The sequence below is a fragment of the Simochromis diagramma genome, unplaced genomic scaffold (genome assembly GCF_900408965.1).
Source record: "Simochromis diagramma unplaced genomic scaffold, fSimDia1.1 OVJJ01000608.1, whole genome shotgun sequence".
Taxonomy (NCBI): Eukaryota; Metazoa; Chordata; class Actinopteri; order Cichliformes; family Cichlidae; genus Simochromis; species Simochromis diagramma.
Genome location: NW_024387163.1, coordinates 1 through 15,253, shown reverse-complemented (window position 1 = coordinate 15,253; position 15,253 = coordinate 1). Strand labels below are relative to the sequence as shown.

The following is a 15,253-nucleotide window of genomic DNA, read 5'->3' as shown; positions in this document are numbered from 1 at the left end:
ATGCCCCGGGGGAGATTTGAATCCAGGCCTCTGGAAACACCCTTTGACCATGTGACTGACCTACTCCACCTTTCAAGTTTAAAGTTCAGGTTTTCTCACAGCAGCGCGTTAATTGTGGCGAGCGTGCTCAGCTGTCAGGACATGCACACACACTGAATTACCAGAAATACCACATAGCTGACATATTTCACCCACCACGCATGTGACGTGCAGTCACTCTTCTTCACTGATGAAGACTCTGCAACACACTGAGTGCAGGATTCACGTAGCCTTCAGTCTGATTTATTCACTTTCCAAATCACAGCCACGATAGCTGTGAGCGCTTCGTGTTTATTTTTCTGTTACTGGAGCCAATCATGTGCTTTATTATCAGTCTGTTAATCAGCTGATCCTTCAGCCTGATTCACTGCATTCTTCTTCTTTTTCTCTGTTTCTTGTTATTCATGCATTCCACAGAGTGCCTTTCTCCTGTCTTCCTTTCCCTCACCCCAAACTGGTCTGAGCCTGGCTCTGCTGGAGGTTTCTTCCTGTTAAAATTGAGGTTTTCCTTGCCACTGTCACAAAACTTCTTACTCATATGGTTGTTGAGAGTACAAAGACAGTACAGCATCTCAAAGGTGACTGTTGTTGTGATTTGGAGCTTTGATCGGAGCTGAATAAAACCAAGTTAAACTGGTCCACATCAGAAGTGTACTCGAGCTTGTCAGTCAGGAACATAATTCAAATAATAATTTATGACAACAACTAAAGCACAAATGGAGTCCAATCACAGTAAAGGACTCTGACCTCCTGAGCAGATAAAGGCGTCCACTGGAGGAGCTCAGTTTGTTGACTCAGAGATGTGTAATGAATGTGAAACTGTGAGCCCGAGGCAGGCTGACACGGGCGTGATGTCATCGCTTGTGTCAGGTCTGCTTGTCATGGACGTTAAAAAGATGATGATGTCATTGATTGTTTGTGATTGATTACCTGTATCTGTTTTAACCCTCGTCAGCTCAAACATCGGTAAAACCTTTAGCCCTGTCATCATGGCAACCAGTACCAAATGGGGGGCAGTAAAGGACCAGTTGACCAGAGGCCCCGCCACAGTCACTGACGGCAAGTGGTGGAGGCCAATCTGAGAACGCTGACCCCCGAGCTCTGCATCCGACTGCTGCAGGTAGGAAAGAAAGCAGAACCTCAGGAGTCCTGCAGGGGAAGGATGAGGGCGTCTCACAGCTCTGACCGATGGTCAACCTTCTGCCCCTCCAGGTTCCCACAGTGGTGAACTACTCGGGTCTGCAGCGGCGGCTGGAGTGAGTAATCGGTCATGGATGGTGCAGTTCCTTGAACTACAGGGTTTGGACCTCCCTGCTGGAGGCGGCTGGAGCGGTCTGTCGGGCCGCGGCTGCGCCCGCATCGCCGATGCTCTGCTGCAGCTCACCTGCGTCAGCTGTGTCCGGGCCATCATGAACTCGTCCGCAGGGCTGCATTTCATCCTGGACAACCGAGGGCTACATCAGGATGCTGGCTCAAGGTGGGTGGAGGACCAGAAAGTTAGAATGAAGCAGATCTGCTTAAAACCACCTTAAAATCATATTTACACGCTACCCTGAGCAACAGGTAGACTCAGGTTGGCTGTTTCCAGCCTAAGCTAAGCAGGTAGCCGGTGTACCTGTGAGGTGAAGATGACGACTCAGAGTCATTACTATGAAAGCGGTAACTCCACCTCCTCCTATATGCCCTCAGCTCTCGACACGTCCAATGTCATGGTGAAAGATGCAGCTGTTCCAGCGTGCTGGCTGCTCTTGCCGTCTTCGACCCCTCGGGGACACCACCTCGCCTTCGATGCCACTCGACAACTACAAGGTATGCTCATGTCCTCGTTCCACTTCCTCCTCTCTCCTTATTTCCTTCCTGTCCTTCCTTTTTTCCTTTTTTCCCTTCCTTCTCGGTCTCCTCTGAGGTGATTTGTGATTTCATGAGATCAGTTTAAGTATCTGAACTCCTGCCTCACGATGGCAGTCAGGACAGTTGGCGCTCAGTCATATAAACAGTTAAATGTTGCTGTAGGTCCAGGTCACTTCAGAGGCTCTCTTGGCTGATTTCATTTGTTTTAGAGGGGCATGTTTACCTGCTTGATGGACGAACCAACAGATGTTGCATGAGCTGGATGGGGAGACATGAGCAGGCCATTTGGGTCGGTTTGAAAAGCTTTATCGGCAGGACGTTAGCAAAAGGAAGTGCGAGTCAGTTTCACTTAGTTTCAAGGCTAAACATGACAAGCAGAACAGCTCAAACTGAAAGCCACTGGCTGATTACCTAAGTCAGCAGAGAGCTCACAAAGCTCCACCACAGCTCCTCGCTGCCAGGTGAGAGCAACGACGACGTGGTCTGTGTACCATCAGGGCGTAACTGCAGATACACCATAACAAACAGCTGAACCTCAGACGCTGCAGATCTTATCGTCCCCGCCCAGCCTGTTCTCACAGGCTCTGAACTTACAGCATGGAATCATGGGATACCACACGTGTGCACACACACACTCGTTTTATTATCTTAGTGAGGACATCTCATTGACATAACCCTTTCCCTAGCTGCTTACCCTAACCATCAAAAATGAATGCCTAACCCTAACCATAACCTAACTGTAACCCTGACACTAAAACCACATTTTGAGCCTCAGACACGTCTTCAAACTTGTGGGGATGGGCACTTTGTCCCCATAAGGGCTGTTGGTCCCACAAGTATAGTGGCATGCCAATTTTCTGTCCCTCACAAAGATGTCTAAACATAACATGTACACACACACGCACACACACAGTTATTAGGAGTGTTTAATCATCACACTTCAGTCAGACTGAAGCAGGGAAGTTGTGTTTAATGAAGGTGTAAACGAACCGTGTCCGTCCTCTGACCTGTCACTTCCTGCGTCTGTATTCAGAGCCTGAAGAAGCAGCAGTATCGCTTCAGCGTGATCATGAATGAGCTTCACGCCACCGACAACATCCCCTACATGGTGACGCTGCTAAGTGTGGTCAACGTCCTCGTGCTGCAGGAGGAGGAGCTGAGGAGAAGGCACCGGGTGCGGCAGGAGTTCATCGGTTAAAACGAACTGTTTATCACCAATCTGACATCACCCCTGACATCATCATCATGATGTCATTGCTGACATCACTGCTTCATCATGTTGTAGGTCTTTACCTCACAACAGACAGACCTTGATGTGACTGTTGTTGTGATTTGGCGATGTATAAATAAGGTTGAATTAAACTGTTATCAGAGTTATGTGTAGGAGGAGCTTGATATCTGTCACAGTGTGACATCACATCCCTGTACGGAGGCTTTCCTGGAGTCAGGTCTCGCTGAGGGCTCGAGTGTCAGACCCTCAGAGGTCGTCATGGTGTGAGTGTGTCCTGCTGCTTGACCAAAATAAGAAGTGATATATATGTCTGTGATTTTTAGGTCTGCAGCTGCTGGACCTGCTCCCCAGGCTCAGGTAATGGCTTTCATTCTCACTTTGCTTACATCAGTTATTAATCAATAATCAATCGTGTTTCCAATCAGTTTCCTGCCTGTGTGTGCAGGGAGACGCAGGACAAGGACCTGAACATCCAGTGTGACGTGTTTGAAGACTCTCTGTCGGAGGACATGGAGGAGATGGAGAGGCTGTACGGAGGGATTGATATGAGCAGCCACCAGCAGGTCTTCACAATGCTCTAACACCATGGTAACCCACAGTTTAAAGAGTGATGCGACTCAAGCTGGAACGTTTAAAACCAATGTTCCCAAACCACTGTGCCGCGGCACAAAGGTGTGCCGGGGAAGATTATCTTATTCCACCCAATTGGTACTCTAAGCCAGCGGTGCCCCCAACCCCCGGGCCTCAGACCGTACCGGTCCGAGTGAGTCGTTTGGTACCACGGGCCGCGAGAGTAGAGGCTCAGGCTAGTGAAATTGGAATGGTTTCAGGGGTTTTATCGGTTTTCAGAGTTATTTGTGATCGTTTTTATCGTGAAACTCGGCTTGTACCTTGGGTCTTTTCACGGTTGTGTTATGAATAAATCTTCTTTTTTCCGGGGGTACCGGTACTAGTTTTATTTTTGTTGTATTTATCCGCGACACCTTAAAGGCCTGGTCCGTGAAAATATTGATCGGGCATAAACCCGGTCCGTGGCGCAACAAAAACGGTTGGAGGACCGCTGGTCTAAGCAATCGGCTTGAGTAATGGGCAGAACAATTACATTATCTTCCACTAGAGGGGAGTACAACTACCTGCTCTAATTAAATTGTTGCCGACTGCCAGTAAAACAGAAGAACATGAAGAAGAAATTATATAATAGTCATGCTGTGAGTGAGACGACGCAGCACGTAATAGCAATAAATAATATTTGAAAAGAAAAATAGTGAGTCTGACCTGGGTCCTTGAGAAAATTCCGACCCAGACGAAGGCCCTAGCAGTAGTAGTGGTCAGAAGAAAGCAAAAAAAGGGTAGATTGGGGACAAACTTGTTAGTCCCAATAATCACACAACTGGTATGTTAACTCCAACTTGAATGGTTGCCTTCTTTCGTTCCTCCACACAAGAAAAAACTGACACTCCAAAAAACTCCTACTTCCCCTTCCCGCCTGCGCGTAGCCATACCCCCCCTTCACTGGACACTTGCGCAGTGGGACAGATACATCTAAACAAACTGAACCAATTGTGCTATAACATGGTGCGCGGGGAAAAATTATCAATATGCTTTTTGTGACAGTTTTGTTTGGTAGTATGTTGTGTTATTTTTCTAACGTGAAATATGTACCGTGGGCTCCAAAAGATTGGGAAACACTGGTTTAAACTACAGAACCCAACACTGCCACCTTCAGAGCGATTGGCGCAGCATCTGTGGAAAGTGACACTGCTGGTAGTTCTCTTTTCAATGATAGAAATGTAAGGAGACAGACGCTACGTTCACACTGCAGTCGAAAGCGCATCAAATCCGATTTTTTTTTTTTTTGACCCTATGCGACCCATATCCGACCATGGTATGACAGTGTGAACGGACAAATCCGATATTTTCAAATCTGATCTGGGTCACTTTCGTATTGGTACTGAATCCAATACATATCCGATGTTTTAGAATGCGACTGCTGTTTTGAATGGTCACGTCGCATTAAATCCGTCTTGTACGTCACTGACACAAGACAGACGCCAATTATCAGCGCCGCAGAAGCACCCGAGAAGACATCGCGAACGCTTCCGGCCATCCAGTGTAGATGTTAGTGAAACTGTTGGGAAGACAACGTGAACATTTTATTTGTACTGTAGAATCTGCAGATTTTGACAGAAATCTGCAACTATTCTTTGAAGCAACGCTCCTCTCTAAAACAGCAATAAGGATAATTATTAGGTTATCTACATTATTATGTAAATAACAAAATAACTTAAAGCAAAAATTGGGAAACGTAAAGTCCGAAGTCTTTATATTAAGGGCCATCAGTCAAACAATATTATTTGCTCTGGGTCTAAACAGAGCGCGTTTGGGTGACGTCTTCTTTTGCGCATGCGGTCCGCTTCGAGGGTTCACACTAGAGCGTGTTTGCTGTCGCATTTTATTTGTAGTGTGAACAAGCAGACAAAAAAATCGGATTTGATCAAAAAATTGGAATTGAGCATTAACACCTGCAGTGTGAACGTAGCCAAAAATAACCTGTCCTGACCCTCTCTGCGTTCAGGTGTCCAGCCATCCATCCTCCGTGCAGCTGCTGTCCATCCTTCAGGCCTTGTGCTGGTGGGTCCGGACAGAGCTGAGGTCTGGTGTGCTCTGGAGCTGCTGATGGATCGAGCCACCCTGCTGGCTCAGGATGGTAAGTATGAGGGCGCATCCAACAGCAGATCACTGGGTCCAGCTCTGATTCCGCCTCTTTGTAGAAGTGTCCTCTCTATATAAACGATGACCCCTGTAAAGAGTCCCTTAAGGTTCAGATGCAGGCCCTGTTTTATGTCAGTTTGTATAAATGACAGCAGGCAGAGTATGATCAAAGCTGAGGGCATTTCACAGGATCAGGCGAAGGTGAATTCATCGGCTCTGTTTTTCTTGATCGCAGCTGAGGTAGACTCTGCAGATCACCTGCTGGAGAAGCTCCTCCCCCGAAAGGACTTACTCAGCCAATCTTACCATCGACAGGGCGGTCCAGACTAGACTACAGACAAGTCCTCCCAGCCAATCAGAGGCACTCACAAAGATGCTCTGACAGCCCCCACTGCAGCAGCACTGCCTCCGGCTCTTCCCACTTCCTATGCCCCCCCTCTTCCTCCTCCCTTACCCGGTGCTATGACTCTTCCCCTTCCACCCCCTCCACTGCCGCCCACACCCTTGCCTGGTGCTATGGCTCCTCTCCCTCCCCCCCTCCACCCCCACCCTTACCTGGTGCTATGGCTCCTCCCCCTCCACCCCCACCCTTACCTGGTGCTGGACCTCCACTCCCCCCCTCTCCTCCAGGTGACATCAGAGCTGAGACAGTTCAAAGTCTGGGCAGGTTATATGCAGCTCCGCTCCTAATTCAAGCCACACCCCCTGCCCAACACTGCGGATGAAGAAGCTGAACTGGCAGAAACTTCCATCCAGACTGGTGTCAGGTGAGGCCTGGTGTTGGCCCAGGTCAGGTGCAGGATTCATCCAAGCTGACGTCACTCTGTGTCCACAGGCCACGAGTCTCTGTGGACGTCAACATCTTTGGACTCCATGGAGCCAGATTACTGCAGCATCGAGCACCTCTTCAGTCTCCCTCCGACTGAGACCAGAACCAAGTCAAAGACGGAGCCCAAAGAGGTGCCGCAGCTTTCTCTGTCTTCACCTTACAGGTGTGGCGTTACACGTTTTACCTTTTTCACATCCACATGTTCAATTCTGTCCACAGGTGTCCTTCATCGACGCCAAGAAGAGCCTTAACCTCAACATCTTCCTCAAGCACTTCAAATGGTGACTGTTCTTTTTCTGAGTCTTGCAGCCAATAAAAACACCTGTGCTGTGACATCACCATCCCTGTATCACCTGACCTGTCTCACCTGCAGTTCCCACGAGGACTTTGTGGATCTCATCCGAAAGAGGAGACCGATCAAAGTTTGATGTTGAGGCCCTGAAACAGTTCATCAAACTCCTCCCAGAGAAACATGAGGTCAGAGCAGAGGTCACCTGCGCTTCACCTGTTCTCCACCTGTCTCTCACCTGCCCCTCACCTGTGCTTCAGTTTGTCCTTCACCACTGTACTTGACCTGTATCTCATCTTTCCCTCCCTCAGTAGGGAACCTGAAGTCTCATCTGGCAGAGCAGGACAAGTTGGCATCAGCAGATCAGTTTTACCTGCAGCTCATTGATCTGCCCAGGTGTGAGGACAGCGCCAGCTGCAGCACACATCAAGCACAGATAAATAAGCACAGCTCACCACAGGTCCACTCACTCGCAGTGTGTGTGTGTGTGTGTGTGTTGCAGTTACTCTCTGAGGATTGAGTGTATGGTGCTGTTGTGAGGAGAGCAGCTGTGTGTTGGAGACTATGAGGCTCAGAGCTGAGCTGCTGGACCGCGCCTGCCAGAGTGTTATATACATGACAAACACACAGCAGCTACACAACAAACACACTGGCTGCACACGCACGTTTGGCTGCTGTAGGTGGTGTTCTTGTTTCTGTTTGTGTGTGTTGTTTTTGTGTGCAGGTGGAAGGAGAGCGCTCGGCTGCCAGTCTTCTGTAAACTAATCCTGAGTGTCGGAAACTTTCTCAACTATGTGAGAATCTTTTTTTACTCCTTGTAATCTGATTACTTTGTGTGGCATGCTCAGTGACTGTCCTAAAGCAGTTCTCTTCCCGAAGACTCAAACCACACAAACAAACTCTTCCATCTATATGAATGAGCGATATTTTTTTTTATTAAAAATTTGAACATAATTCAACACAAACTCTTGTGAAGGACACAAAGTCCAAAGACTTCCAAGCAGAGCGCATCGGCCAGCACAACACAGAGTTTGGGTCCTTTAACGCTAAGCGAGACAGGTGGAGAACAAGCTAGCGTTCAGTGTGGCCGCATCCTATGCGAAAGGGCCTAAGTTCTTGGCTAGTTTAGCATCAACATGCTGTCTGTGCAGATGTTAGCAGTAATAATGCAGCTGGTTATGCCTGGATGCTGGTTCCACTGCACCATGATGCTTGTCCTTTCGTGCAAGAAAAATAAGTCATGTCCGTGTCTCTGCTGTGGAGTGGGCCTCTAGCAACTGCTGGACTTCACCTCAGCTAACTGGAGCCTCTGATGAAGTTTTTATGAAGTTATCTAAGCAGTAATATCACAGCTGTGAGGTTGATTGCACTAACAGTTCATCCGAGGAGTGTTTGTTTGTTTTTTTGTTTTATTTTTTGGCACATTCAGGCAGGGTGTGACTCAGCACCAACTATTAGCTCAGCACAATCTATACAACAGACTGTCTACCAAGACAGTTCATTTAGTTGCCAAATCATAAATCAGTCTGTTATTTAGCTGAAATAAAATGTAAAGGCTGGTAGTCTGATTGAGTCATGTGATGTATGGTCCAGCAGGGAACTCACACGGGGGAATGCTGAAGGCTTTAAGATCAGCACTCTGCTCAAACTGACCGAAACCAAAGCCAACAAGTCGAGAGTCACGCTGCTGCACCACATCCTGCAGGTAATGCTGGGAATACTACGAATACTGGGGAATACTGCAGTATTTTCATAATAATTCAGTTTGCTGCTGTTTGTGACCCTTAGGAGGCTGAAGAGAATCACCCCGACCTGCTCAACCTGCCCGATGACCTGGAGATCTGTGCAAAGGCTACTGGGTAAACACATATAGGAGTTCAGTCACGTACAGACTGCTGGGTGGAGTCTGTGACGTGGTAGCTCAGGTGTTTCGCCTGCAGCGGTGTTAAATGTTGCCCTCGACTCCACCTGCAGGCTCAGCTTGGACTCTATCAGTCCTGAAACAAACACTCTAAACAAACGGCTGAAAAACTCAGAGAGGAGCGTTTCCCTCCTCATCTGACGACATGAAGGAGCAGTACCTGTCTCCACCATACAGGTGAGTCATTCAGGATGAGGCTTGTCACCTTTACGGGCATATAAATCCAGTCTGTACACTCACTGACACCATTTTAGTGGGACAGACCTGCTGTTCCTTTTTTTTTTTTTTTTTTTTTGTGTCCCGTTTGGATCTTTGGCCATCAGAATTGTTTGTCTTAAGGCCAAGAAAGATGCCAAGCGGACCTGCTGTTCCCAGGTGAACTTACCTGTTTTCTTATGTTGTGTTACCAGGAGAGCCTGCAGGCTGTTGAGCAGCTGCAACTCCTGCTGTCATCTGTGGAGGAGCAAGGAAGCACCTGTCCGCCTACCTCTGGAGGACAGCAGCAAGCTTCTTCTCCCTCGAAGAGCTCTTCAGCACCATCACGGCATTCAGAGACCTCTTCCTTCGAACCCTCAAGGTCAGCGCAATCGCAGTGCGGCTCAGTCTGCAGACTCATACCCTGCCGCACGTTTGCATGTTCATTTAAACTATGTCTCAGCCCAGCCAATCGGCCTCTGACTTTAACCGTGACAAAGTGTGGTAGCTGCCACACATTAGTCCTGTTTATTCCCCTGTAAATGTTAAGCTCCGCCCTCTCTGGGGGGGGCCGGTTAGCCTGCTGAAGTTTGAACTGTGTGTTCCTTTTATTCTTCGATCAGGGAGAACGAAGGTCACAGGGAGCAGGAGAAGAGGAGGAAGAGGTTGGAGGAAGGGAGGAAACTGAGAGAAGAAGCCCCCACCAGAAAGATCAGTAGTCAGACAACCATTATTTCACCGTTAAATCCTCCCTCCTTAAATGGAGAGACAGGTGTTCCCTTCACCTGTCTCTTCAGGGTGTGGCAGGTGAAGGACAGGTCAAGTAAAAGTGTAGTCAAGTGGAGAACAGGTGAGACATGTGAAGGGCCGGTGACGGACAGGTCGAGAATCAATAGCTGACATCAGCAACATTTTTTCTGCAACAGTTTATCAGCAGCTGAATATTTAAAGGAATGATGTGACAGCATCAGGACGAGAAGAAAGGTTGTAAAGATTAAATGCTGCTGTCCTGTGAGGCTGTCAGGTGATGCAGTGACAGGCTTTCAACCTGTTGTTTGTGGACACGTGCGCTAAGCTCACAGGGGAACGGGTGTCTGTGCTGCAGTTAGGACAGACATGGCCAATTGGGACGAAGGATGCATCGGTCGACAACCTGCTGGCCGAGATCAGGAAGGGCTGGCAGGCTGAGGAAGACAAGGCCACGGGCAAGCCGGACGGTGGGGTCGAAGGTGAGATCCCGGCAGGACTTCTGCAGACTTTCTTTGTCACTTACTGCTTGTTTGATCAAGTTCCTCCTTTTCAGTCACCCCCGGGGTCACCAGATGTCACCGGCCCAAGAACAAAGCCAGATTTTCCCCGGAAGCCGCGGGAGGAGGTCCGGACTCCCACACATCCACCTGCTGGAACCAGACCAGAAACCGGAGCCCAGCAGAGCCAGACAGAGCTGCCTCAGAGCTCCAGGCCCTCGGTGAACCCGGCAGCTGAGGTCCAGGGTCCGGAGTCCTGAAGTGGACACCAGAACCGGCGCAGCAGGAAGTCCAGCACACAGCTAGTCAGGCAGGATGTGACCCAGGTCAACAGGAGCAAAGATCCAACCCGAAGATTCTGCTCCCCAGAACGCATCAAACACCTTAGACACCAGCCCAGCAGGTAGAGTGAGGCGCTGGGCTCTCTGCTTCAGGCTTTGAGCACGCTCAGTGCTGCTGTTTGTTTCTGAAACATGGAAATTTTAATGCTTCCTGTCCCACAGCCCACCCACAACAGATCAGTTGTGTTCAGTTTTTGCAGCAGAGTGACGGAGACTCGGCCGCAGATTGCAGTTGAGTGGAGTCGAGATTGCCATACCATGGTGATGTAGCCGGGTCAGTCTGGCTGTTGTGATGTAGCTCTGAGTCTATGAGGTCACTTCCTGTTCCTGAACATTAGTGTTTTCCTGTGAACATGGTGAGCTGAGGCTCAGGCATGTAAGGTCTCATCAGACGATGATAGAACATCCGTTAGTGTTGATGATGAAATAAGCTTTATATCTAGAAACCGACCAATCATATCCTCTCTTTGAATCTCCGAAGGCAGTGTCACACAGGAAGAAAGCGTTTGAAGAAAAGAAAAAATGCATCCTTCAGTGAGGTGAGCTCACCTGCAGCTGTGCATAAATCCAACGTCAGCGGCGATTCACTGCTGTCCTTCACTCTAAAGCATTTCATTGGTCGAAATGTTTTTATGGTTGTGGGATTTAAGGTCGTTTTTTTAAATATCATTTATTATTTTATTCTTCTTCTATGGTTCCAGGTACATGGGTCAGGACTTTTTCTGTGGCGACAGGACTGGACCTGCAGGAGAACAAAAGTGTTTAAAAGGGAAACACAATCATAAAGAACGAGGAAGCAGCAAGGATTCTGGGCGGAGCTTCCTGTGACTGACTGATCTAACCCTCGCTCACCTCTCAGTGGCGCCGAAGTGACTGTGTCCAGTTTGTGATGTCAGCAAGGTTTCTGTGTGCACTTCCTGTCAGGTCGAGGCGCTGCACGGTCTCTGAGCTCAGGTGGTCTGATGTGGGTGGGGGCTCAGAAAGCACAGCAAATAAACTCTTTCCAGGTTAATGCCACCTGCCTGCTCACCTGGTTTCTTGCAAAAGACCTTTTAGATTAAAAGCCTCGCATTGCTCCCGTGCAGGTGTTCAGGTTTTAGACTTTTCTGTTCTTATTGTTGATTAAAGTTCGCTGAGACTTTACTGTTAGAAGAAATGTTGTTCTATGCTCTTGGATGAGTCCTGTTTTTTTGTTGTTTGTTTGCTAAAAGTACCCTAACGGGACAAGAAAAACAATCATAATTGTCTGAGGGCCAGGAAGATGCCCAAACGGGTTTATTCTCTTCAAGTGGAGAAAACGTGTCAATGTGATATTGGTCCACTTGATTGATCTTTATCATTATTATTATTATTATTTATTTATTTTAAGTTATTAAAAATTGGACAGACAATTAGACGAAAAGGGGGAAAGAAAACAGAGGGGATCGGGGGACAGTAAGAGAAGACACTGAGAAAATCCATTGGGTCACCTGTTTACAGAAGAAAAAAAGAAACGAACAACAAGAGAACAACACAAAACAGAGGTCAAAGCAACAACCTATCTACGTGTAAGTAACAGTAAATATCAAATATTGAATGTTGAGCAGGCACGCAGATCAACAGCGCACGATATGCTTTAAGGTAGCAGCCAGGAAGATATAGTTTTGTGTCTGTGAGCACCCATGTGTACAACCCCCAGACCCAGGAGATGTTACCCTTTCCCTGGGGTGGAGGCAAGCAGCCCGCAGCCACAGGGAGGCAAGCGTCCTGATGGTGTACAGAGAACAGGGGTTGTGAAGACCCCATACCTCACTCCGCTTGCTCATATGTCCGTTTGCTGCGTGCTCTCTAAGCGAGCAGCTCCTGTGCTCACCTGACGGTCACCTGCACCAAGGAGCTGCTGTGATTGACGGAGCAGCAGCTTTCCGAGAACCAACATGTTGTTGGACTTTCAGTTCCAGTTTTGAGCCACAAAGTAACTCATTGCCATAATGCAGTAATCTGATTGGTCAAATCTGAGCCTGTTTAGAAAAAATAACTCCCAGATGCATCCACCCATGATGGATGTTTCTTTTTCAATCACTATGTGCTAAAAGACCTCCCTGCACTGAATCATACTTGTTATCAATCTCTGGCTCTCTTTCACAGCATGTCTTTTGTACTGTCTTCCTTCTCTCACCCTAACCAGTCGCGGCAGATGGCCGCCCTCTCACTGAGCCTGGTTCTGCTGGAGGTTTCTTCCTGTTAAAAGGGAGTTTTTCCCTCCCACTGTCGCTAAAGTGCTTGCTCATAGGAGGTCATATGACTGTTGGGTTATTGTAAGGTCTACCTTACAATATAAAGCGCCTTGAGCTTGTATAAAAAAACTGAATTAGTGTACACCCCCCCCCCCCAACATACACACACGCACGCACACAGCGCAGGTAAGCAGCGGAGTCACACGGGAGGTAGACTCTTCATCTGCAGCTCACAGACGGTCACACGCAGAGCCATGAACCGGAGACGTGCACGTGCTTATTCACGCGTTTACTTTTTTTTTTTTTTTTTTTTTTTTACAATAGATGACGTCATTATCCTCATCCCCGTGTCAGCATTGCGGTGACGTCACGCAAAACCGGCGCTTCCCGTACTGAAGCGACGGCGCTCCAAATCATGTGACCTCTGCCCGGCGCACGCTGAGCTGATCGATCAGAAGAATCTGTGCTGATTACCGATGAGCGGGTCTTCCGAAAACCCTCACACTGCCGAGCGCGCGACCGGAAACCGACCCGCCTTCACTAAGAGTAGGCCGAGGGCAGCCGTTCCGTCACGGTCACACCTGCAGTCAGGTGTGCTGTGACGAAGTTACTCGCGTGGTCACATTTTTTACTCATACATGAATTATCCTCCATCATCGCTCCTCAGCAGACCAACGCTGAGGGGGCCGTGCTTTTCCGTGCTCAAGTCTTACAGTATGTTAAAGGGACTCTGAGCTGCTCTCCGGTTTAAGTCTTGCTGGATCATGCAGGTCTGACTTGCCACTTACACAGCCATTCGACTCAGTCGTGTGAGGTGTGCACCGCTGGATTGGCTCAGCACACACCATCCCTATCGGTACAATCTGCAGAATCCTGCCTACCACGTGACTTTAGCCAGCAGGTGAACCACTGTTTCATTTTAATCAATGGCTAGTTTTGTGTGAACAAAAACAACATGAAAATTCAGTCTGACTCACCGAAATTACAACATAGTGCCTCTGAGTCTAACTACTGACCACTGCCAAGCCAAATGTATGATAACAGAGCTCCACAGCGCCCTCTGCTGTGGCAGTACCAGGTAATTTGACAGCCAGCCCCGGTGTGCCTGCCTCAGACTCTGTCGGTGCTGCAGTGGACTGTAATATTCTATTTTTTTCTAATAAAACCTGTTCGAACCTCACTGGGCATGTTATCAGGTGCGGGCTTTAATTGTGAAGGTCTCGGCAGCTCTTCCGGTGCGGTGGTCGCTGTCGCGGTGCGTGTTGACGCAGCGGGTGCGTCAGGAGGAGATGTTGTAGAGCATCATCGGAGCCGAGCCGCCCCAGTCCGTGTGAGTCCGGATAACGGGACCCGCTCATGCTCTGCCCGCCCCGCAGCACGCCAGCCCCAGATCCAAGAAGCGAAGAGCAGCGGGGAAGAGCCCGGAGGTAAGAGAGGGGGAGGGCGGGCGTGGTGGAGGAGAGCCTGTCTGTCATCTGTCTGTAACTCCCCCACCCTTCACACACACACGTCCGTCGGTCTGTCGGAACCGGACAGGAGGAGCAGCTCTGGGCAGCAGCCGCCGAGAGGCGCTGAGGCCTGGAGAGATGCTGCTGAAGAGCCGCTCCTCTCCTCCAGCATCAGCTCAGTGTCTGTGGTTGTCTGTGTGTATGTGCATCTGAGTGTGTGTTGTGCACACTTGTCCACATCATGAGCAGTTTTCTTCACTGGTTCTATGCCGTGATGAAAAACAGGAAGATCCCCCCCCTCCCTTCCCCAGACTTTTTACCTATGGAACCCTTTGGAGTGAGCTGTCCAATCACCTCTGACCTCCTGAGAAGGGCAGAGCTTCACAGAGTGAGCTCCAGAGTGGATGTGAAGTCTCAGTGACTGATGGAGGAGCTGATCTACTCCATGTGTGCCCGTGTGTCAGCCTCTGATTGGACAGAGTGTCTGTGGCACTGCTGTCTGTGCTGCAGAGGAGCTTCATCTATCCTTCAGCTGTGTCTGCAAGAGCTCCTGCATACAAAACCCAGTGCTCAAACTCCAAACTCTCACTTCATCTGTTCGTGTGGTTCACACAAAAGTATTGACAGTACTGATGATACTGCAGTATGTGCAGAAAAACACTAAAACTGAAGTTTTAATGTCAGTGACTCTCACCTGTGCGAGTGTGTGTGTGAGATCATGTGGTCATTTGACAGTTGGATATTTCCTGTTAGAAATAGGAAATATCTTTAACCCGTTCCCAGGAAACTGAATCATCTCTGAGCCGTTATTTCAAATTAGAAGTTTTATAAAGCGCTCGTGTTTTATTTTCTGCTGGTCAGTGCTTTAGTTCAACTTTTAACTCTAAAGATGAAATGAACAGTTGATTTGCTCATGCTCTGTGTTTTTAATACA

At 48.6% G+C, this 15,253-nt stretch overlaps 1 pseudogene; it reads left to right on the top strand.

Annotated features, from left to right (window-relative positions):
• The first annotated feature begins 1,045 nt into the window (after positions 1-1,045).
• On the top strand, positions 1,046-9,031 carry LOC120744440 (annotated as a pseudogene).
• The last annotated feature ends 6,222 nt before the right edge of the window (positions 9,032-15,253 follow it).